Source organism: Ambystoma mexicanum, chromosome 8 (genome assembly GCF_040938575.1).
Source record: "Ambystoma mexicanum isolate Mex_15411 chromosome 8, UKY_AmexF1_1, whole genome shotgun sequence".
Taxonomy (NCBI): domain Eukaryota; kingdom Metazoa; phylum Chordata; class Amphibia; order Caudata; family Ambystomatidae; genus Ambystoma; species Ambystoma mexicanum.
This window is the reverse complement of record NC_090929.1, coordinates 763907857-763930334: the sequence shown is the minus strand read 5'-3', so window position 1 is coordinate 763930334 and position 22478 is coordinate 763907857. Positions and strand designations below refer to the sequence as shown.

At 44.2% G+C, this 22478-nt stretch overlaps 1 protein-coding gene across 5 annotated transcripts in view; it reads left to right on the top strand.

Annotated features, from left to right (window-relative positions):
- LOC138472431 (chemokine-like protein TAFA-2) overlaps positions 1-22478 on the top strand; it is a 650691-nt gene that overhangs the window by 146203 nt on the left and 482010 nt on the right. The window contains exons 1-2 of one of the 5 annotated variants that reach the window (XM_069610596.1): positions 11492-11552; positions 15338-15492. The exons of 2 other annotated variants lie outside the window; for them this stretch is intronic. The gene's annotated coding sequence lies outside the window, so the exon portion shown is untranslated. Of the gene's footprint in view, positions 1-11481; positions 11553-15337; positions 15493-19271; positions 19378-22478 lie in introns of those variants that run through there. 2 more of the 5 variants (XM_069610594.1, XM_069610595.1) reach the window with 2 other exon arrangements.

Below are 22478 nucleotides of genomic sequence, written 5' to 3'. Positions count from 1 at the left end.
AGAACCAGTTTCACCACATACATACAGGAGCAGTGGTTTATACATTTTGCAGCTAAAGATTTTAGTTTCATGTTTAAAACCATGTTCAATTTCTTGAGTGACTTCTAGATAAATGGCTAGTTGATCATTTAGCAGAGATTCCAGAAGTCTTTGTCAGATTGTTTATATTGATGCATGGTATTTTCTACCTCCGTCATGGCTATTTCTGCTTTATTTAGAATGGGTGGTTCCCCAAGTGGGTATTGGATTCCTGTAAGTGAAGTTTGACTGCCCTCAGGAGTGTCTTTGTCTAGTTGAGCTTCAATTTCTTACTCTTGTTGGCCTTCATTGTCCAACATTTGTTTGTATTGTTTGAAAAAATGTTATACTGCTTTCATTTGCTTTGTATGCAGCTTCAAATGAGTCATCGTAACCTAATAATTTTTATTTTCTCCAAGGTTTAAAAAGTTGGAGCAGGGCCATGTAATACAGTTCTCTATGTTGTGGAGTTTTAAATGCTTACATGATTAATTAGAATGGGTTTGGTTAGTTTCACTAGGCTGCCTTCACAAGTTGAAACTGAATATTTGTCAGTTGTCTCATTTAGTGTGACATTCTTTTTGTAGGTGTAGTTTTGGGCAATGTCATACAGAGACATGTTTTCCAAAATAGTACTTCTGTTTGGGTAGTATGTGTCAAGTACATCATTTTTTTAAATGTCCTGGCTGTTGGGATCACTAGTGGATATGTTTTCTATTTCTTGGTAGGATTTTAGTACTCTTTTTCTGGATGAAGCTGGTCCAAGGTTGAGCCAGACAATATGCTCAGATTTGCCATACAAGGCTGTACCTGTCATATGGTCTGCAGCGTCATAGGATCCACATTCTCTATGGGAGAATATTTTTATACTGAAGCTGTACAATTTCTGTGATAGTGTTTTGTCGTCCCATGGGTCCTTTAGCTCTGTTTTCTTAGCTTTGGTGAGATAGCTTGTGACATATCTTGCAACTGCAGTGGAAATGTCTGCAATGAATTGTATGTCTATGTTGGCATTCCTCAAGAGGGCAATGATTGCTTTGTAATCATTGATGTACTTGGATGCTAAGTCACTTTTAACGTTGTATGTATTTTGTAGGGATTTGCCGTTTACGCTGTGTTTAACAGAAGACATAAAGCTATTTACTTGTCCTTTTTTGCACACTGGTCTAGGGACGCCAAAGCAACATTTGGTATAGTAGTTCCCTTTGTTTTTATATCTACTTTGGCAGTATTTGCCTTATTCATGTTTTTGGAAGTGTAACATTTGTGTACGTATCTCAATATGTGTGGTTTCTGACGGGATATCTCAGGTTATGTGTTTGTGAATAAACTGCAAAACAGTGATGTCACAATCATGGCCATATTTTATGCATCTTTTATCCAAAAATGCATGTGGATGTTTTGTGCTCCTCTAGATTGATATTCTTTTCTCCAAAAGAAGTGTTGCACTTGTATGAACGCAGGGTAGTTTTATTGTAGATTAAATGCAGCATGGCTATGAAGTGATGATGAAAGTACCTTGATACAGTTACAGGGTCCAGAGAACAGAGTTCTCCTGGTATTAGTATGTCTATTCCATCTTTATTTTGGTCTGTAGTGTGTTACGAAGTTGTGCAAGTCATCCCATGTATAGTCTGCACAACTTAAAGTAACAAACCATATGGGTGGACCTAGGTTCCTTAGCATGCAATGTACAGGAGTGTGACGTCCGAACCAGTATTCTTTTTTACCATGCATGTTTGCCAAAATATTTGTGACACTTGACTGAAACATCATCTTTGTCTTTTTTTTTTTTTTTTTTTAAATAGTTGGGTAGCGGATATGTTAGAGCTTGATTTTTAAGTGGGTGTGCAACTTTGTAACATAGTTTCTAGTTGACTTTCAAAGAGGTGGTGGAAAATGTTATCAACATTACTCCTACATCCCGTCCTCTTTCCTCCATACTTATGGGACATTCCTTCGTTCTGTGGGACGGGATCGGAGCACTTTGTAAAAGCATCCAAATTTTTGCAAAATGTTTTGTCCTTCTTCTTTCTACACAGGGCACAGCACATGGCCATAGCCCTGCCCATCTCGGCTCCGCCCCGCGCATCGCCAATCAGTCCTTTTCTCTGCTCGTTCGGGACTGGACGCCCTTGCATCTGCGGAAGAATTTCTTCCTTTTTTCCTCCTCTGTGGCTTACGCTAGCGATCGCGTAATAGTCTGTCATTTAAACTAGACTTTCCAGATTGTTCTTCATGTCATCGTCGCTTCACAAGGGTGGATCCCCTCTTTGGGTCTGGATCACCGTTGGGACTCCTGTTTTATTGCGATCCCCTTTCGGTCCAGGCACTTCAACGTCAATTGGAGTGGTGGGGCCGAGGTTCCTTGTGTAAAGGCTATAATAAAGACCCCTGACCCACCGACGGGGACCCCTGCCTCACTTCCACACGTGCCGCAGTTCCCCTCAGGTAACGGCAAAATGGCGGCCGTTTCTGTTTCCGCCACAACGACGGCAGCCATTTTGGGCACTTCCCCTACAACTACGCCATCGGCCTCAGGTGAAGGAATTGGTTCTGTGGGTGAACAAAAGGTTCCTTGTCCGCATCCGTTTTGTCCAGTTTACGTCTGGAACGCTCGAATGCCCCTTCCGCACAACATCTCGTTGCCTATGGGTTCGGCACCCTTGATTTTTGTGGACACTTCTGGGAATGGGCCTGTTTGGCAACCCTCCCTCTGCGTCCCTGGAATGATCCTCCTCATGAGAGGCCTTCGCCGGCAGCTCCAAAACCGTCTCTGGAGGACGCCTTTTTCAGCAAATTTCAGACACTCGTGTGTACCGACCCCATGAGGGAGTATTTCAAGGATCTTTTTAGGGAGATATGCCTACCCGTGACTCTGGCTCCACCCACTCCAGTGGTTGTGCCGGCGCCACCCTGGTCTACGGTGCCTCCCCCAACCCTCCTGCCCTTGCCTCCATTGTCCCCCGTGGACAAGGCGGTGCCTGACACGGTTCAGCAGGATCCTGACCTGTCGGATGATGCGCAGGGCGATCAGGACAGCGAAGACCAGCCCTGCTCTATCAGAGCTTTTCACAACCGGGTACTGGACATGACGTGCCTATTGGATGTTCCAGTGCATGAGACACCCGCTCCACAGGAGGTTATGCTTTCAGGGGCATTCACCTTGTCTCCTTCAGAGTGTACCGGCCTGTTCTTGCAGAAGGACGTTTTGGCCGAGGTCCATAGGGTCTGGGAAAAGCCACACTCTGGACTTTTCGTCAATAAGAAAATTGATGCGCGATACACGTTGCATTCTTTGGAAAAGGTGGCCCTATCATCTTGTCCGCCCCCCTCCTCCACGGTGGTGGTTGCGGCCACTTTACAGTCCAGGCCTGCAGCATTCTCTTATATGAAGGCTAATTGGGTCCTGGGGAAAGAGGACAAGCTCCTCGACTCCCTTGGGAGTAAGATTTTTGCTAACTCGGCCTTGCAGCTCCAGCAGGCCAATGCAGAACTGGTGTTAGCGGGGGTGAATATGAAGATGTGGAAAGGTCTGTCAGAATTCGAGGAGTTCCTTCCGGTCGAGAAGCTGTAAGACTTTAAGGCGGGATTGTCCGATGCCAGGGTCTTGGCCCGAGATCTGCTGGAGGCCGCGGCTCATCACGTCGACACTCCGGCTCGGGGCCTTATGCTGGGAGTTGATACCTCTCTACAGGTGTGGTTGCATGCCACCAAGTTCTCAAAGGAGGTGCAGGACAAGGTGTTGGACCTGCCGTTTGACGGCAAGTAGCTTTTCCATTCCACAACGGATTTGGAGCTGACCAAAATGAAGGACAGAGACCGTTGTGGCAAAGCCGGCCTTCATCTGGTTTCAGAGGTTTTCTAGATCGGAAATCCCACAGAGTGGATACCCCTTCAGGTAATTCCCGCTGGAGGCAGCAACGGACTATTTTTTTTTTATTTATTTTTTATTTTTTTTTTCTCCCGCTCCTGAGCCGCCTCCTCAGGTTCAGGTGGTAACGCCACTGAAAAGCCTGCCAAATGAGGGTTCTCCGTGCTCGCATGAGACCCCGGTGGGGTGGCAGACCATCACCGAGGACAGGTGGGTCTTGTCAGTCGCTCGGGCGGGCTACCGCTTACCCTTGCCCCCTACCCCACCTTTCAACCCTCCTTTCCAGCAGTCGGGGTCGTCCTCCCTAAAAGCAGAGGTTCAGAAACTGCTGGACTTCAGAGCTGTGGAACCCATTCCCCTTGGGGAATGAGGGGAGGGCTTCTATTCCCGGCTGTTTACGGTGCCCAAACCCAACCAGGGCTGGCCTGCGCACCATCCTAGACCTTTCCCAGTTCAATTTTTTCCTACCCCAAGAGAAATTAAAGATGATCACGCCTAGCCAGATATAGTCCTCCTTGCAGATGGGCGATTGGCTCAGCGTGGTGGACCTTCAGGATGCGTACATGCATATTCTGATCTGGAATCCACACAGGAGATATCTGTTTCTCTGTGGGAGAGGAGCACTTCCAGTTTCAAGTGCTACTTTTGGCCTCAGCTCGGCTCTGCGTGTCTACACGAAGATGATGTCAGTGATCGCGGCCTATCTTCTTCTGCAGGGTATCCATGTGTATCTGTATTTGGATGACTGGCACGTTGAAACCCGTATGCAATCTTCAGTCTCTCCTTCAGCTCCTGTTCCACCTTGGGCTGTCGTTGAACTGGCAGAAATCTTCCATGACGGTCTTGCAGGACTTGCTTTTCTTGGGTATTTGCTGGAACACGATTGACTGCAGAGTGTACCTGACTGGGGACAGAATGGCGGATCTGTTGGCCATGTGTCAGATGTTTGCGCAGTTGAAGAGCATGTCGGCCTGGTGGATCCAGAGGCTTCTGGGCCTCATGGCCTCATGCGTATTGGCTCTTCCTCTTGCTCATCTCAAGATGAGGCAGACTCAGATGGCTCTTCGGAGTTCTTGGCGTCAGGCTGTGGATCCGGACTCCAAGCTGATAATGATTCCGTCTCTCAGCACCTGTCGGTGGGAGTGGGTTTTCAGGACCCATCCCCTATGGTGAGGGTCACAAATGACTCCTCCCTTCTAGGGTGGGGTGCGACATTGGATCTTCTTCAGGTCTTGGGTCTTTGGTCGCCTCAGGACAAGCTCCTCCACATAAATCATCTGGAGCATCTGGCGATCTTCCTAGCACTCAGGCGTTCAGACCGATCATTGCCAAGAAAGCGGTCCGTATCCGCACAGACAATGTGGTTTCAATGTATTACATCAACAAGCAAGGGGGCACCAAGTCTCCCCCTCTCGTGGACCTGTCCATCCAGATTTGGGAGTGGGCGGTTCATCATGGTGACTGACTAGTTGCAGTACACATTCCGGGCTGAATGTCATGGCAGATGCCCACAGTCGGCAGACGATGGTCAGCTACTAGTGGGAATTGAAGGCGGAGATCCTCTCATGGATTTTCCTGCGTTGGGGCACTCTGGAAGTGGACCTCTTCGCGACAGCGGCAAACAAGAAGCTTTCTCTGTATGCCTCCAGAAACGGGCTGGGAGCGTCCTCTCTGGGAATGCTCTCGAGATTCCATATCACAACATGAGGGTTTATGCTTTCCCGCCTCTGCCTCTGGTTCATCGGATGATTTGCAATCTGAAGAACACAGTGAACTGTTCCATTCTACTCATAGCCCCGTGGTGGCCGGCCAGGTTTTGGTTCTCAGAACTTCAACACCTGTCGGTGTATCCACCGATCAGGTTACCGGTGAGCCCCGATCTTCTTCACCAGGGAGATCAACAGCTGTGGCAACCCTCCCCACAATCATTCAGCTTGGCAGCATGGTGCCTGTGTTCAGGTCTTTAGAACATCTTAACCTGTCTGTGGATAACATGCGTATTATTCAGGCAGCCAGGAAACCCTCGACTAGGTCCCAGTACAGAAACAAATGGCTCAGGTTCTGTCATTGGTGTTTACACAAACAACTGGACCCAAGGGCGGCTACGATTGACACAGTACTGTCCTTTGTATCCCACCTAGCAGAGTCGGGAATTCACGTTCTGTCATGCAAAACCTATCTTTCGGCGGTATCTGCCTATCTATCTACGGACCAATGCTCTTACTCTGTCTAATCCAGTGGTTAAGAGACATTTTGCAAGCTTGGCATGCCTTTATCTCCTGATTCGTAGTCCGCACCCGTCGTGGGATCTAAATGTGGTCCTTAGGCGTTGTGCCATAAACCCTTCGAACCAATGGCCATGGTGGACCTCAAGCACCTGTTGTGGAAGGTGTCCTTTTTGTTTGCCGTTACCTCAGCAAGATGTGTGAGTGAGCTCCAGGCTTTGTCGGTGGAGCATCCCTTCTTGGTTTTTCACAAGGATAAGGTGGTCTTACGGACACTCTTCTTTCCTGCTGAAGGTGGTCTCTGATTTCCATCTAAATCAATCAATCTCCCTGCCAGTCTTCTTCCCGAACCCTGCTTTAGAAGCGGAAAGGGTTCTGCACTGCTTGGATGTTAGAAGGGCTCTTAAATTCTATCTGGACAGAACTTCCAAATTTAGGAGATCTTCTCAACTGTTGATGACCTTTGTTAATCCACAAGGTAAGAAGGCCTCTAAGGCGACCATCTCCAGATCGATCGCTGCCTGGATTACAGAGTCTTTCACTGTCCAAGGACTGCAGCCTCCTAAAGGTATTCATGCACAGCTGGTGCGGGGCAAGGCAGCCGCAGTTGCCTTTCAGAAATATGTGCCCTGGGAGACCATCGGTAAGGTGGCTACTTGGGTCTTCTCATCGGCTTTTTGTAAATATTGTCTAGACCTGAGCTCCAGGTCTGATGCTCATTTTAGTCAGGCTGTGCTAAAGAACCTTTTTCAGTAAGGAATTTTACATCCACCCATAGTTCCTGTAAGGAGTGCTTGGGAATCTCCAATAAGTATGGAGGAAAGGGGACGGGACGTAGGAGTATAACCAGATTACTTATTTTAGTGACCATCTTACTCCTAGCCCATAGTCCCCTTTCCTCCATAAGCCCGCTCTCCGTCCCCTTTAATAAGGTTCCTTTGTTATTGCTTAAAGGTCTCTGACCTGGCGATAGAAAAGGACTGATGGGTGATGCGTGGGGTGGAGCCGAGTTGGGGGGGGCTACGGCCGCGTGCCGTGCCCCACATAGAAAGAGAAGGAGGACAAAATGTTTGTAACATTTTTGATGCTTTTACAAAGTGCTCCGGTCCTGTCCCACATGATGGAGGAATGTCCCTTAAGTATGGAGGAAAGGGGACTATGGACTAGGAGTAAGGTGGTCACTACAGTGAGTAAACTGGTTATTTGCCTGAATATGGGGGCTTCAGAATACATTTGTAAAGAGCGATATTCTGATGCGCTAATTTGTGTGGACCATGCGTCATATCTTCTTTCTTTTCCTGTAGGAAAGAGTACATGACCAGAATGTACTTCTATGCTTTTTTCCAATATGCTCATTGGGGATCCTTTGGCTTGGTGCATTTGATACGTTTCTATTGCATTGTCAATTGTGTTTTTGGAGTGTGGTGGCTATATGGTATACTGGTTTAAAATGTTGTCTGCTATAAGGAGAATCTGCATGCTCAAATTGGCCAGTTTCTGGTGACTCTTGAATAATGTGGGTGGTTTCTCTGAGGCTTTCTCTGTTTATAGCTTTGTAGTATTCACTGTTTTCTTTTAGATATTGTAGGGCTTGTCTAACTTTGTTCAAGTTGACTAGTTTGTGCCAAATTGTTTTGTCTTACGTTGGCACACCATTAACTAGTACAATCAAAGATTGATATATTGGCCGTTATAGTCCTAGAGTTTGAATCTTTTTTTTCAGATGCAGTGGTAGTACTTTTGTCATATCTATTCTACTTTATCTCTCTTTTTCCACAGAGTTGCTGTTTAGTAGGCATTTTGTTTTCTCTGTTGGGAAAAGAGAAAGGTTGTGTTGCAAAGTTGTGCAATGTATATGCATGTATGGTGTGTGGGTGTTATTGTAGAGATGAATAGAGTACTGTTTGATTGTGAGGTGGTATGATGTGTGTGGTTGGGAAGGTTATGAGAATGAGTGTACAGAGATGTGATGATGTTGGGTTAGTGAGGAAGGCAGTGGTGGTGTGTTTGAATCTGTATAGTGATTGTGCAGTTTTGAGGACCAGAGTGGGTGATGTGGCGGTGTGTAGATGTGAATAGTAGGGGTGTTAATGGTGGAATATAATGGTCTAGAGTGAAAAATGTTGGTTTGAAAAGTGTAGTCTGGGCTAATATACATAGTGGAACTGTGCTGCTATAATTACATACATATACCTAGTACATTAACATACTTACTTTGCCAAATGCAAAGGGTATATGTTTTTTGGTTGTTTATTTCAGTGATTTGTTTCTTTCCTGTAATTGTAAAAGAAAGTTAGTAGGGATATGTGGTAATGGCAAAGTACTGTTAGGAAGCAAGGTTTATATTTACAATGGAAGGAGGAGTGGTGGGGAAAAAGATAATAAAATTGGTGGATGGTTAAAATGGTTGCTTTTAGCAGCATTTTCATGAAATTTAAGAACTGTATATGTGCATTTGCAGAAGCTCTGTAAGATTTTGTAAAAGAGAAGAAAAGTTGATGGAAAAGATTTGTAGTACACTTTTAAATGGCAATTTGTGTGTGTAAAGAGGATGTGCATACTTGCTAAAATAATGTTTTCAAATCTGTAGGTATTTATGTAGTGCTATGTTTTTTGTTTTATGTAGTTCCACTTTTACCATTGTGAAAGTTGGAGTACAAGTCACAGAATGTAGAGAAAAAAGTAGGACTGCATGAGCAGCTGAAGATTGGAATGGGTTATGTTAGGAAGTATACATGTACTGTTAGTAAATTAACCTGGCACACACCACTTTTACTTTTGTCTGGGTGATCTCCCGGGGGCCGGCAGAGCCGTCCGTGGACCTCCGGGGTTGGGGAGGCCCCAACTCCTCTGGCGTCCCAAAAGGAGTATGAAACACACAAGGAGCAAGGAAACCACTGCTGTTTATTAGAGTAATGGCAGGGATACGCTCAGACCATATGCATCCAGAGAGGCTCTCGTCGTTGGCGCGGCTCGCAGGCCCTTTTTACAGCAGTATGGCGGGCTACTTGCGTCACCTAGGAAAATCATCACAAAACCTATCGCCACTTCGGGTTGGTTCCCCGAGTGGTAGGGTTAGTATGGATACTCTATGGGAAGAAATGTTAGTGGATGAGGACGGGTCAGATGGTACACTTGGGCTGTCCCTAACAGTTGATGCATTGGAATTGTTAAAGGGGACCTTTGGTGATTGGCTAGGAGTAATAGCGTCAGTGATTAGCCTCCCTGTATTCTGATTGGTTCTCCTGCGAATCGTCGTTCCCAGCTCGCGGTGTACCTGACATTACCAACAATGTGCAACTATGTGTTTGTGCAGACAATGGACAGGTCTGCTTGTGGGATGGTGGGCAGGTCTTTCCCATCGCTGCAGGTGTCCAACTTGTCGCTTCGTTGTTGCAGATTGTGTCCCAGATGTGGGACCCTGGCAGTTCTCTGTCTCGCATGCTTGGCACATTGTCAGTTCAGCTTAGTCACGTGTGGGGAGACCGTAGCTGGGGTAGAATTATGAGCATTAGATTTTGTATTTTGTCTCTGAGGGCTTGGCACCTGTAGCTATATCCTTGGCGCTGGGCGCGCTGCATGCGGGTTGCAACATCGTGGCCTTGGCTGTGGGCTCTCGTTGGGGCTCGTTCTGCATGGTCAGCACTTGCATTTCGTTCTGGGAGGATTTTTGTTTGCAAGGCTCCTGCCTGGGGACTCTTGCTTACGGCCTACTTGGGCCTAGTTCGTGGGTGGCGGTACATAATCCATACTATGGGGGGTCACAGGGTGACAGAGTGTCATACGCAGCATTAGATATACATGGTGCATCTTCATAGTGATAGGTAGCAAGAAAGCATCGGCAAGTATATACACAAGCTCTTCAGGCGTCCTGCGTTTCTGCAGTGATGTAGAAGGCCTATGTGAAAAATAACAATGATGCAGGTCTGTGGGTATGTCAGTCCGCCATGTCATAGAACTGAGTATATTCTTTGTGTCGGTTGGTGTGTGAGCGCCCAGTGTGCATGGTGGCACGTATGTTCTTGTCTGTTGGCTATGTCGTCATGGCATCTCTAACAATGTGAATACTTGCGGCTGTTTTTCTAGTCGAGCTGATCCATGTCGCAGGCGTCGGCTTGACCCGGGCGTACTAGTGGGCATACTCTTCGTATATGCATGTTTTTGAAGCAGGATACTTTGTCATCTGGTAAATAAGCAAACTCCTCTCGTGGGGGGTGCCTGGGCTGTGATCCCCTAGGCTATGGTCTGGATGAGATTGGGGGGAGGGTGTTATCCCATTCTCCCACTTCACTTTCCTTTATGAAAAAGTGACGCAGTGCTGCTGGAAATGCAGATATGCATTTTTTTACTTTCTTAAAAAGGCTTCCAAAAAAAATATTTTGAAAAGCACAGAATTTAATGTTTATTTGATATACATGTACAGTTTTGAATCTTGAAGTTCAGTCGTGTTTTTTTCCTTGGATTCTGGGACTTGTAGTTTCAGTTTTACAATGGGCGAAGTCAATTGGAAGTGACAGAATGCAAAGGAAAAAAGAAAGACTTAAGCATCTGTACATTGGAATTGGTGATGTTGAGATATATGCATGCTATGCCAACATATTAAACTGTGAGACACTAAGTGCCACTTCGAAATGGTCTTCATCTCTAATTTATCCGGATTTCCTTTATTTTATGGAAAAGTGACACAGTGAGCCTCATTACGAGTTTGCTGGTCTGGGAACTATGGTACCGGTATGCTTGCTGGTACCGTAGTTCCCAGGCTGGCAAACTACAAGTTGTGCTCGCGGGTGCCGATCTGCCCACCAGGTCAGATCTGGTAGGCAGACCGGCACCCGCCAGCACAGCATGTCAGATGCACCGGCACCGTTATAAACGGTGCCGGTGCATCCAACCTCCCCATTGAGCCCTATGGTGCTGAAATGGGAATGGGGAGTAATGGATTCCGTCCCTGGCAATGGGGACATACAGGGTCCTGATGTGGATAATCAGATTTTTGTGTAAAACTTTCAAAATGTTTTGAAGCAGTTTCTGTGAAAGTGAGAAGAATAATGAAAATCAGTGAAATGTTTTCTTAGTTCAGTTTGTAAAACCAAAAATGAAAGAAAAAACATAAAAGCCAAAAATGGTTCTTTTTGAGTGCAAAGCAATTGCAATGATTGTAACTGTCCCACGGCTGGAATTCTTGTAGATGGCTGCAGACTACCACACTGTCGACGGACTAAGGCTGATCAGGGGCCTGTGATTTTTATTCTCACTATTTAACTGTGAAAGGTGTCTCCTTTTTTTTTTTTTTATTTATTTATTTTTTTTGTATTTTTTTGTGTATTTTTTCTCAGGAGAAGCAAGGTGGTGGAGGGATGGGAGGGGAAGGGGCCCCAACCATAGGGACGAAGAGGCAGGTGGAAAAAGGAAGATGTTTGGCATGCCTTAATCAGGTAGGTGGCAGTGTTTCTCATGCGTTTTGACCTAAGCTTCAAAAGCACTCCGAAACTGCTCTCCACTACAGATTGTTGCTTCACAGTACATTCATAGCACTGTGACCCTCGAAAGGTAAGGGTCAACAGTGTTCTGTATGGTCTGTGAAACCACTGCTGCGATCCTCTGCCCCAAGGAGTATCCTTTGTGGTGACAGCTGCAGATGTAGATGATTGGGTGGAGGAAGTCAACCTACTCTTACCTGAAAAAGGTATTTCCTTTCTCAGAGCACTCTGGTGGGCCGATTTGGTGTGGCACCTCATGGAATCAGTCCCATAAGAACACAAGCCAGGTTTCCGTGACTGAGTACACTCAGTGCATCAAACCTTGCTTGCACAAGCCATTGGGAAATTTCCAAAGGTCTTGAAAAATTGCCACACCCACGACTCACTCTGAGTACTGGTGGCATGACATTCTCCACTTCATCCTCTTCTTATTCCTGAATCTTCTCTGTATCACTGTGCCTGTTCCACTCTCCAGGCCCTCCAGATTGTTTGGTGGTGGGGGTGTTTGGGAAGCAGAGCGGGCCATAGCAGATCCCATTGCAGCAGGTGTTCAGAGATTTACAAAACAGGTGTTCTCCAGATGCTCTCTGTCCTGGAAAGCCAAATTGAGAATGAGGAAAAGTAATAGGTGGGTCCTTTCAGAGGAGCTGTCCATGGACAGTCATACAGTCTGCAGACTACTGAATCACAAAAAGGCCTTGGAAAGTTGTAAAAAGTTGCCAGGTCAATGTAGAATGGGTCTGGGAGCTGTGCAAGGGTGCCGTTTCTGCTTGAAACAGCATATATTGGCTGGAAAAGCACGTCTGTGGCCTCCAAGACCATTCGCAGGCACAGCTGTTGTGCTGCACGGGCACGGTCACATGATGTACGTGGCCCTGATGTCCATCCCCGGACACCCACCAGGCAGGAATCTCAGTGCTTATGTGCCGGGGTCCGTAGAACAGTCACGGTGGCCATGGACCAATTAAAAGTCTGCCATATGAAAACAGACCTGTCCGAACATCGCGCTTGTCCAGGGGGACTTCCATTTTGTGTGCGGGCACGCAGGACAGTCGCGTAGGCCATAGACCCATAAGGGGAATTTAAAAAAAAAACAAGGGAATAGCACACAACAATTTAAAAAAAAACAATTGTATTACACAAAATATATTTATTCAAGAAAGGAATTCGTGCACAATAATCATGAGGGGAGGAGGAGAGTGAGGTTTCATAAAATCGTTTTTGATTAAAATGTTCAGAATGATTGCTGGGGATAAGGGGGCAGGTGCAAGAAAGACAGTGGGCCTCATTACAAGGTTGGAGATAGCGTTGCTGGTAAAATCGGCAAAGGCTACCTCCAAACCGGCAAGAAATTCTGACAACCACGAATGGGCAATTAACTGGGTACACCGGCACCACCAGACTCAGTAATTGCCCTTTCACGGGAGCCGGTAGATACCCATTCCCATTTAAGCTCAATAGGGCTCAATGGGAATGGGTATACCTGTAGAACCATGCCGGTGTTACAGGCTTGCTACACTCACGGGTGTCTTTCATTCCGCCAGGTCAGACCTGCCGGAATGAAAGGCACCCGTGAACACAACTCGGAGTTTGCCGGTCCGGATACAACAGTACCGGTAAACTTACCGGTACTATTGTATCAGACCGGCAACCTTATAATAAGGCCCAGTGATATAGAACATTTGTAATCACATGATTTTTGACGTATTGTAGAATTTTTGTAAAAATCATTACTTCGTTTATCCAATTCTTTTGCCAAATTCATGATTTCAGTATTTACACTTGGGGATACAACTTCTCTTTCTGATTCTAGAGATTGTGAATAATTACGTTAAACGGGGGTGTGCTTTGTTCATGAAAACTATGTACTGTAAAAGAAATAAAAATAATTATTTTAATAAGGTGCCAGTACACAGTACATTATTTGCTGACATTAAAAATATTGATTGTATACCACTGGAGATGTTATCATCGCTCATTTCTTCTCTTGGGAATTTCTCCTCTAACCATTCAAGTGTGCTTGCCGTTTCTGTGAGGGGAAAAAAGGGCTTGCATGTAATGAAAGCTAATAAAAGAGAAATAAATACAATGCACTTACTATTTAGTGAGAATGTCTTGTCCAGTAGGCATCTGCTGTTTCTTAATCTGTATCCAGATGTGTACTGAGGAGATTATATGAAGTGTACAGTTATGGTTTGTGATTGGTGCATTCCATTGCAATGTCTTACATTAAAAAATTGTGTTTTTAAACATGTGTTTTTGTACAAAAAGGTAAACTTGCATGTTGTAAACCTTAGTTGTGGTTTTTGGTACATCTGTTTGTAGGTTGATGGCTACATCTTTTTTGAGCCTTACAAATGCCGCCTGACGTCCACGGACTACCGCGCTGTCCGCAAACTCCATAGCTACCACATTTGGGGGAAGTACAATATAAGGGACTTGTAGCAGAGTAAGGGTGCACTAGCAAAAACCTATGAAATTCAGTGAAAAAACCTTGTTAAAGGGACGTTATGGTTAAGTTGCACTAACATAAAGCAATGAAATTCAGGGAAAAAACTTTGTTAAAGGGACGTTATGGTTACAAGTAAAAGTGTAAAACCTCAGAAATTCACCAGTTATGGTAAGCTAAGCAATCATAACTCACGCCCCCACCTTGCACTGCTAGGACAACACCCAGGACATCAAAGATACATCACAAATGACAATTTCTTTTTCCTCAATGTTAGAGATAGCAGCGGCTATGGCCTAGGATATCCGAAAATAAAAAGCAGGGAAACGCCATTTGCTGGTCAAAGTAATTGTAAATGCCATCAGGCTAGAGGTGGGGGGGGAGTGGCTAGAGGTCTCGAAGTGGTATTTGGGAGTTGAAGGGGTCTAGGGCCTGAGTTTGTAACTTGTTTCTGTAACTTGGCTATAACCCGGAACAGCTTGCATCTCAAAGCAAACTGCGTCACAGAAACAGCGGGTCTTGTGGGAGGAAAGGGAGCGGGCAGGGGAGGTGAAGAGACCATCTGCAGAGTGGGGGGAACTGGCACAGATGATGGGGCACTTTCCAATATTCACAGCTATGATAAACTACAGATAACTGTGGCTATCTATGGTTCACATATAAAACTACAGTTAGACCTAAAAGACTGCTTAGAGCAACAGGGCCTGAGGGGACAGGCACCTTCCTCGCTTTGAAGCTAAAGCTAAACAGGGACAGTCACAGTTACTGCATGAATGGGAGACAGTCCACAGTTCCAGATGCTGTGTTTTTTCTTAGTTTTAAATATCTCATAACACCCTCAAAAAACACACAGCATCCGAATAATTTATTTTTAAAATATGCTAAAGTTGGTCCTTGAAAATACTGCATTTAGAGACCATTCTTTTAGCTTTTGTAGATTCCGAGTCACAATGTGGGGAATAATGCCTCCATTGTACACTTTTTGCCTAACGTAGCATGTTAATGATTTATATATTTGAGGGAGACTATGGTATGTGTACTTTTCAAGTTCTTTTTATAAAGCAGAGTACTGTTGAACGCCAGACATGTTGGTGAAGAGGAGACATGAGAAGGCAAGTAAGTCATGAGTATTTCCCCACAATGTGGTAAGAGGGTTTGCAATCCTGGACACTGGTGCAGTTATTTGCCCATGATTGCGGCTGATTTTCAGGGCACAAGTAAAGAACACATGTGGGTGGACAGAGTAACTTTTTTCAGAGGGCAAACATAATCCCTTATTTTATTTTTTTAGGTTGACAAGCTTGCTGAAGTATTTGGCTACCAGGATTTTACTCAGGTTGTCATGTTCCCAGTGCAGATGCTTACGCACAAGACCACAAGCACTTATTTCATATAGAGATTTTGTTTTCCAGGGAACAGTTCATGACAGTTTGCTGGGTTTAAAAGGTGAGCACCCTTAATACTTTGTCAGCATATTTATTGGAACATCTCCTCTCTCTGGTTATTTTTCAGGTGTTCATTACATTTTTTTAAAGCTCAATGTTATTTTGTCTTGCACTTTAGTCTAAGGGGAGGTCAATTGAACTACATTTGATATACTTCACTTTAAGATATATGTTCACTTACTGAGCTTATATTCATGGGTGCCAACTTTGGATTTTCGCTATAGCGGCAAAAGTACCTAGGCATATGTTATTCATGCAGCCGGTCATTTTTCTTTCTTTTCCCTGCAGCTTAAATTGATTAGTTGCGGTTGTGTGATGTATCGCAACAGTCACCAGGAGACCGACCATAAAACAAGGGGTTTGTAGCACGCTGCTTAACTGAAGTGTGTGGTACATGGCAAATAATTTAATCTCACTGCGCATTGCCTAAAAACAATTTTAGTTCTCAAAGCCTGCAGTCTTTTATACATAACAATACTGCTGCCAAAACAGGTCAAAATCAGTTTGTGATTGATGAACATCTTTGTGCAATGGGTTGCAAGTGTTTTAAAATACATATAGAGTTGCTGTGCCCAACAGCCATGACCAAATGCCATGCCTAGTGGTCTGGTAGTGTTCTAAAAATCTATGGAATAACAAAACCCTTGAAATTCAAGGAATAAATCTTAGTTGCAGCGATGTTAAGGTGAGAAATTAATGCAACATAACTCCTGAAATTCAGCTAAAGCCACCTTAACGTCACGCCCTGCTGTTGCACAGCCTATGTCCACAAGGATGACATCAGAGATGACATCACTGAGATAATCAAATACAGCAATGATGGCATCACGGTTGACATTACTAATAGTATTGTAAATGACATCAATGATTATTTAATTGATGGCATCAGACATAAGATCACTCTACGTATTTGCCCATGTTTAGACAACCCTTATGTTTCTACACATGTGATATTAACATTTTAGAATAGTTCATAACAATGAGTACATTGTTTAAAACAGTAAACCGCTACAAATGCATCAAATCACTTCTTGTGAAGCTTATCTTTGTAGTGTGTTGAGAAAAGATATCTGAATTATAAACAGTACACTGCTTATAATGATCCTGTTTGTGCAAAATATATATATCTAATATATGTTGACTAATATAATCTGTATATACATTTACAAAACAAATGATTAGAAATAAATTGAAAGTGACATGTTGAACCCTAATTACTTACGTTTTAAAATACACATGCTTAAATACTCAATTGTTTTATTGTAATAACAATGTGTGCATGTATCATTTTCTAAATGACATGAGAAGTGCTTGAAAACTGAGAACAACTAAGTCTTTGGATATATTGAAGAATTGTGATACACGGGTATTGAAAAAAGGGATTGTTATTCTAATGTGTATATGTATGGAAAAGAAATGAAGATTCAAAATGCAACATTTGCTTGAAAACATGTACATAGATGTATATTTTTTTCTGTGTCTTTTGTAAGTGATTTACATGCTATAATTGAAATGAAACACCTACTGTACGAAATAAAAGTAATCTGTAAATGGCATCCAATTTTTTTCATACATTGTCTTGTGTGTGTGTCATAGATGGTGTCATCAGTGATGTCATCATTGTGGTCATAGGCTGCGCAATGAGGGCGGGAAGTTAAGATGGCTTTAGCTGAATTTCAACGTTTTTGCTGTGTTAGGTTCATACCTTAATATCCCTGCAATAAGACAATTTTTCCTTCAAGATGACATCAGCAGTGAAGATCTTGATCTTTATATATGACCCATGCATTTGAATACGTTTGTAAAACAGTAATTTGTGATTTTTTGAATCAGGGTATAATGTAAGGTGCATTAAAGCAAATGTATGAGTTCACTAACTTTCAAAATTGATACAGTGAAGTGAAAGAAAAATGTGCACATCTTTATCTAACACATTGAAATCTTATCAAGCAACAAAAGAAAAGAGTAAATCTTTCGTAAATATAAACTATGATGTGGCTTTCGCAATGTATGCTGAAGTTCATGATAAAGACCTTTTTTAAAAATAATACTGACAAGATTGTTGTGATATGTAGAATACATTGATTTGATAAAATATTCCTTCTCATAAGTAATTTTGGGTGGACTAGTGCAAATTCATAATTGTACTACTCCAAATGTCTACTTTGTATAGCGTACTAATTAAAGAACAGAGTGCTAAAGGTAGTAGTGTGTGTCTTCCTGTATTAATTTGAGATTGGCTGCACCAGTGATTTATTGACCTCATATGTAAGGTCATTTGTGATGCCATTTGTGAAGTCATCAATGTGCTTAAAGGCTACATAATGCAGTTTTCATAAAGTGGTGTAGCTCCATACTCCTGCCAAAAGACGAGCACTATTTTTGGTGTAAATCCGTCCAGTAATTTTTTTTTTTTTTAAAGAGGCCAAAAGGTAGGTACAGAAAATGTGATATCTGGGTTTGGTACCCGGACTCACTTCCCTGTTTGGTCAGCGGATGGGCATCCAATTGGCTCAGAGGACGGTGTTATGTCCACAGACATTGGACGCACCCACCAATTGGTAAATAAAAACATGAGTTGTGTCAGATTTTTGGAAACACCCGCCATGTTGGATTTGAGGACACCGGCCGTTGTCCATCAATTAAGCAGTGAAACCTATTAAAGAACACAACATTGCACTTGTCAAACTAATTAAACCATCTCTGGGGAGGTGAGGGGTGATGAGGATGGGATTCCATGGCCTTACAAAGCACATAAAACAGATGCTTTATCAACTGATGTCTGGTGCAGTCCTGGGATGTTCGGGGGGCATCTATGCCTATTTCTGCATTTCAGGGTTGATGAAAAGCAATTTTTGGGTGGCTTATAACTTTGGCGCCACTCATTGAAACTGCATGACCTATTGGAATATCAATCTAGACCTATCTCTGAATGGTTTTGATTGGTTCTGCAAAGTGTAGTGCTGTTTTGCCAAGAGGGAACAAAATTAGAGGGAGGGGGTCCCAAAATATTTTAAAGGCTTCTAAGTTCAGTGGGATTTTAAGAGGGGGCAAAATTAGAGGGTGGGGGACTCAACATTTTTTCAGTGGTAAGGATTGGCAATAGGTTTTTTAGTATAAGCCTTTTAATTTGACAAGACTCCACTAGAACTGCATTATTATTATTTGATGGTTGTAGCTTGCACCCATCTGTAGATTTAGGTTTAGATAGGCGTTTATCACACCCTTGCACAAGTTCAATAAACACTCTTGAACTGGTGTCACTTGTGTCTGTCTTACTATTGCCACCATGTGTTCCTTAAAGTACAGATTCCCACCTTCAGTTTCCATGGTGGCCATTGTGGAAAAGGATTTTCCTTCCTACAGCAGTACACCACGTGCGACACACTGTACGAAGGAAAATCTTTTTTTTTTTTAGCACTCAGGTTTACTGTTTAGGCAACCCGGGGTGCTTATGGCCTTCATCCCCCGTTGCAGGGGTTGGAATGTGAGATAATGGCCCAGAGCCCTCGTTATCTGCCCTCACTTCACTTGGGCCGATAACTTGGGCATCCAAGCCGTTATCCCCCATTCCAGCCTCTGGAATGGGGGCAAAATGCCACATTATTTCCATTAGCATAACACAAAATGCTAATGGAAATGTTGGAAAATTATATTGAGTCTATTTACTTTATTGAGAAATGTAAAGTAGATGGAGTCTATAAGATTATCTCTTTTAGTACTATTTTTTTTAACTGTGACAGGTGGTTCCTAATGGAAACTTTTGATTTATTTTTGCAGGAGAGGTCAAAGTGAGGAGGGGAGTGAAATGAGGGAAGAGGTACCAACCTCTGACATGGAGGGGCAGGTGGATAGGGGAAGATGTTGTGCGTGTGTTACATCTAAGGTAAGCGACAGAGTTTCTCATGCTCCCTGAAAATAGTATCAAAAACACTTAGAAAATGCTCCCCCCTGCAGAGTGGTGTGTTGCAGAATATCTGCATATCAGTCTTTGAAAGATATGGATCAACAGCCTCTTTTATAACTGCAAGGTAGCTGGTGGGATTTTCTGTCCCACAGAAGTAGGTTGTGTGGTTACAGTATTAAGGAAGATGAGGTGGAGGAAGACAGCCTACTACTTGCTAAGAGAGGAACACCTTTCTGAGAGAATTGCAGTGTTTGGTTCTGATGTGGCAGCGCATGGAGGTGGTCCCGTAGGAGTACTGTCTCGGTTGTCTGCGACTGAGTACAACGTTGCACTCCGTGCATTTCACTTTGGTAGCTTTAGCCTTTGGTACATTCCCAACAGTGGTAAAGAACTGCCACACCCATGATTCTCTCTCGGTGGTAGAGATAGCCACTTCCTCTAACTCATCTTCTTGGTCCTCTTCATTGTCTTTGGAAGTACTGTGCTTTGTTGTTTAGGTCCTCAGTTGTGGGGACTCTTGGGGAGGAGGGATGGCAATAGCTGATGCCATTTTTAAGAAACATAGCAGTTTTGCTAATATTCTTCCAAGTATGTGTTCTGTGCTCGATTGCTAATGGATAATGAGTAAGAATAGGTGTAGGAGCTGTGCAAGGGTACATTTTGAGCTTCAAGGTTCCTAGATCAGCAGAAAAAGCAGTCCTAAACTGTCTGCGATGCACGGACCCAATCATCAAGTGCAGATGTGTTCGTGGACATGTCATTATGCCGCGCGTGCAAATGGTCATTCATTGACATGGTCCGGAAAGTCTGCGATTTCAGACATTCGACGTCGAAGAATGCAAAAACAAAGGAAATATTTGCTAAAAATGCATAGAAGTGTTAAAAACTATGCTAGAAGGTGCCAAATTTCAGACTTTTAAGGTGAAACTTTGTAAATTGGACAAATATTTGGCTATATTGGGGTAGGAGGAAAATCATTTCCAAAATGGCCACCATGGAAAGGGAAGGCAGGGATACGTACTGTAAGGAACAGAATGGTAGCAATAGTAAGACAGACACAAGTGACCACAGTTCAAGGGTGTTTTTTGAACTTGTGCAAGGGTGTGATAAATGCCTATCTATACCTAAATCTACAGATTTTCTGCAACTCTCTATCCTACTCTCTGGCTCCACACACAAACCTCGAGCCACACCTTGGATGCTCTCATCTCTACTGACATGCCTCTCTCTAACCCTCTCACTACCTCCCTCTCCTGGACGGACCACTCTCGTCTCTCAACACACCTGAAGCTCTCTTCTCCTCTTGCACCAACCCACCCGGCACAGCCACTATGCTTCAAAGTCTCCAGACCCATGAAAAAGGTGACAGTGGCTGCCTTTGCCTCCACCTACTCTCCTCTACCCACTCCTTCGGCTGACTCCCACCCTGACACAGCCCTCTCTAACCTCAATCTCTCCATCTCCAACACCCTTGACACACTTGCCCCTGTCCTGTGGGTCTGACTGAAACCTTTCAAAAAGTGCAACTCTTGGCATGACTCCGACGTGGCTGCCCTTAAAAACAAGTGTAGGGCAGCTGAGTGGAAATTGAACACGTCATGTGAATCATCTGACAAACTGGCCTGCCACCTTCTAAGGCAATATCAACTCTGCATCCACTCCAAGAAAAGAGTCTTTATACAAGCCTGCATCTCTGTGGCTTCAAACAAAATGGCCAAACTTTTCAGTCTGCAAGGAACTTGCCAATCCTGCAGCAGCCTCTGCTTCTGTTACACCCACCAGGACCTTTGCTCGGCCCTGGCTGCACACTTCAACACAAAATCCCAAGACATCCTTTCCACCCTCTCTTCCACACCACAGCATACACCAATACCAGAGCCTCCCTTGGCACCCCTCCACTTACCCTCTCCTCTCTCTTACCAATCACACCTGATGAGGTCACCAGACAAGTCTGATCTATGAAGGCTTCATCCAAACAGGTGGACCTCTGACCCTCTAAAACAATTAACAACAATATTGACTCAGTCACCCCAGCCCTGGCTGATCTTTGCAATCTCTCATTTTCTACTGGAGTTTTTACAAACTGCCCTTAAGTGCTCTCTTTTGCACCCTCGGCTCAAAAAACCCTCTGCCGACCCCTCCATTCTGGCAAACTACCACCCTACCTCCATCACTCCTTTCCTTGGTAAACTACTGGAGATGGTGTCCATCTCTAAGCTCACTCTCCACACTGAATCTATTGGTTGCTTTCATGACCCTCAGTCTGGCCTTAGAGCATCCGAGGCACGTAAACTGCTCCTCTGAAGGCCTGTGAAGACCGGCTCGCAAATCCTGACACTAACACTCACTCTGCCCCCATTATCCTTGACCTATCCTCTGCCTTTGACATGGTTAACCACACCATCCTGATGGCACAGCTCGTGAGATCACAGATCAGTCTTTGGTGTGGTTAACCTCCTTTCTCGCTGACTGCCCATCCCAAGTGGAACTTGAATCCTTTCTCTTGCCTTCAGCTCTCTCAACCTGTGGCATTCCCCAGGGACCTAACCTATCCGCCTGGTTATTCAACATCTATATGACTGCCCTGATATGTGTAATTGACACTTTCTCCTCTAACTTCTAATGTTATGCGGATGACTCACAACTATCTTTCAGGCTACCATGAGCCACCTCCTCCTCCTCGCTCATATCTGACTATCTGCCGCTATTCAGTCCTGGTTCTCTACAAATGACCTCTGCCTCAACTCCAGTAACACTGAGATTGTTTGCATTGGGACCCCTGTACCTGCTTTCCCACTTTCACTCTAGCCGGCCTCCCTTGGCCCTGCGTCTGCTCCCACCTGCGAGGCAAGAAACCATGGGGTCATTTTTGACTCCTCTCTCCCCTTCTCCCCCAACATTTCCAACATATCTGAAAATAACTATCAGCTACACCTTCAGAGATAACTCTACCATTTCTCACTTTCCCCATTTGGCTCACTGTCTCCAGAGCCCTGGTTCCCTCTAGGCTGGACAATTGCAACACACTCTTCCTCAACCTCTTTTAATCTACCTTGCACCCTCTGCAACTCATCCAGAAC